Genomic DNA, 3,016 nt, shown 5'->3' on the forward strand with positions numbered 1-3,016 from the left:
CTCCTTCCCCCTCCTCCCCCCTCCACTTTTTTCCCTCTTACCCCTCCTCCCTCCTCCTCTGTACTTCCTCCTCCCCCTTTCCTCTCCCCTTTCTCCTCCTCCTGCTATTCTCTCTTCCCCTACCTCCTGCTCCAGGTCCCTGCTAAACGCCCTTCCCTCCTGCCATTACTTACCCAGCTTGGTGAGCCCCTAGCCAGGCCATCCCCTAGGAGGTGAAGTGTTGGGGTGGGGGCAGGAGGCTGTCATGGAGGAGAGGTCCAGAGGTTGGAGTGTGGCTGGCTAGGAAAGGGAAGCGTGACTGGTGGTCCGAGGAGCATTGTGACCCCCTCTACCCCCTACTCTAGTCCCACATGGTTCCTGGGTGATGGCTGCTGTGCCTAGGTTCCAGGCCGAATGTTCCACTCCTGCAGCCTCGAGGCCAGGCTGCCCAGTTCAGAGGTGCCGCCCTTTTGTCCTGGTGGGAAACTGAGGCCCCAGGGCATTGGAGACTGGCTGGTAGGAGGGAGAGGGAAAAGGAGAGGGTCGACTGAGGAGGGAAATGAGGGGGAGAGTTAGATAAGGAATGTGGGAGTGAGCAGCACAGAGGCAGAGGGGTGCAGTGGGGAGCTGGTATCTGAGAGGCCAATGGGAAAGGCTGAGAAAGGCTGGGAAAGGATCCTGCCTCCCCTCCCTGCTGCTGTCCTCCCTTAATGAGTGCAGGACAGGGTTGCTCCTGCCATCTAGTGTTCTCTGGGGTCTCTAGTGGGTCTGCCTTCCACTCCTGACTCTTCCATGAAGACCAGAACCCTCAGAGCCACTTCCAGATTTATCTGGTGGCCTGAGTCTCCATGGAGGGCAGGTGGTGGGTATGGAAACTCTTGGACTCACTAGTTCACTGCTACGGTCACTCACTGTCAGTCTGCGGTCCCTGAAGTGGAGAAAACAGAGTGGGTACCTTGTCTGTGCTGGCTGCAGTGTGCCCAGTGTCAGCGGTGCCCAACGCCTCCCTGCCCTCCCCCACCGGCTACAAGGATGGCTTCTGGAGCCCAGGAGGTTGGGCAGGCTGGCTCAGGACCGGCCCCCAGGCTCTGGGCCCTGCTGTGCTTGCTGTGGTCATACTTGTCATCCTGACAGGCCTGCCAATGAAAGGCAAGTGCCGAGACAGATGCAATTGGGGCAGAATTGTGGCCATCCCAGCCACACTGTGCTTGGTCATCCACAAGGAACAGGGGTGTTATCTGTCTTGCTGCCCCTCCCCTAGCACCATCATTGCAAGGATACAGAGCCTGGGCTCAGAGTGGTGAGACTTATACAGCAGGGCTGGGACCCCACCCTGTGCTGCTGGGGGCTGGGAAAGAAGATCTTAAATGAAGCCCAGGGGTCCTTTGGCCCTGGAGTCACCACAAAGCCTCTTCAGGCAAGTGGCCTGTTTCCCTTCTTGAAACCCTCAGTGACGCTACGGCTGGCTCCTGCCTCTCTGAGGTGCCTTCTCCTCAGTAGCAGCTGCTGTCAGATCCCACACCCACTGGGTACCCCACCCATGGTCAGCTCATCAGTTTAACTGCCCATGTGCTCTCCCTCAGCTACCCTTTCTCGAGGAGAACCTCCTCCCATCAAAACCTGACTGTTCCCATCTGTTCCCTGCTCTCTCTCAGCTCTAGGCTAGGAAATCTGGTGATGGGATGGCGGGGACCCTGGGATTTGCACCCTGATCAGCTGTGTGACCTTGGGAAAGTTACTAGCCCTCTCTGGACATGTGAGAAATGGAGGCAATGGCATGGGATTATTTTGAATAGATCGAGAAGATAGATGGTAAAGGGCCCCCAGCACTTGTACAGATGTGAGCTGCTGGGCTGAGCAGTCACCTTTGTACCCCCGTGTCCTGCCTGAACCCAGTGGATGTGTACCAGTGCCCGCTCTGCAGGGGTGCCAGACACAAGCCCTGGCTGGAAGCCCTCAGCACATCCCTCCAGCCCTGGGCCTCAGACTCCTCACCACCAACCAGGAGTGGTGAGCCCTGCCAGATGGGGGCCCCTGTTGGGAGAGGCAGCTGATAGGGAATGCAGAGCCCTAGCCTTTCTGTTGTGGCCTGGGATCTGCCGGACGAGAGAGGGGTCTACATGTTTGTATGAACTACTTGGCTCACGATTCTCTCCAGCCCATTTCTCCTGAGTGTACTTGGCCTGGGGGTTGGGTGAGGAGGTTATGTAGGGGCAGCTGGCCCTGAGATCTGCCCCTTCTTAGTGCCCAGCCCTGGCAGCCCCCAAGCTGTGCCTGTGGAGGGTGCCCAGGAGGCTATGGTGGAGGGGGCAGGTTGGGAGAGGCTCTGTAGAGCCCTCCTTGTCCTGCGACCCATTCCTCATTCTTGAGGCTTAATGAGTGTAACCAAGCCCACAACGCATTTAGGGAACATGTTCTCTGTCCAGGCTTGGCAGGCGACAGGCAGTGGCTCCTCGGCTGTTCTTCTGTCTTCAGCTCCAGGTCAGTTCTACAGTGTAGCCCTCTCTGATTGTGCCCATTTCTCAGCCAGATGTCTTCCTTGCCCATGGCCACCTAGAAAGGCCATCCGTCGTGGGCATGGACACCCAGGCCTGCCTGAACTGGTGGATCCTCGGGGTTAGGGCACAGGTTCTGGGGCCTGAGTTTAAGTTCTGACTTCTCCTCCAACTTGCTGTGTGGTTCCGGGTGAGTCATTGCATCTCTCTGTTGTGAGGGTGCATGGAGTGGGTGTAATGCTAGCATCCTCCTTTGGGAGGAGCCAGTGCCAGAGTGCATAAAGCCCCTGGCGCGGGGCAGGTACTTGCTGAATGGCAGCTGTAGTTATTGCTGTTTTTATGATTTGACTTGAAAATCTGCCCCACGTGCTGCTCCCTCACTCGTGGAAAGCTGAGCTGAGTAAGTGTGGATGGGGCCTCCTGGGTCCCCACTCAGTGGGATTAGGTCCTTGAGCCCTGCTCAGGGCTGGCGTCCACAGGGCCCCCTTGTGGCTCCGGTGGTAAGGAGAAACTTGGCTCTCTGTCCTGGTGGCCTGGCCAGG

Source organism: Carlito syrichta, unplaced genomic scaffold (assembly GCF_000164805.1).
Source record: "Carlito syrichta isolate Samal-C Ts95f unplaced genomic scaffold, Tarsius_syrichta-2.0.1 Scaffold305648, whole genome shotgun sequence".
In the NCBI taxonomy this organism is placed as follows: Eukaryota; Metazoa; Chordata; class Mammalia; order Primates; family Tarsiidae; genus Carlito; species Carlito syrichta.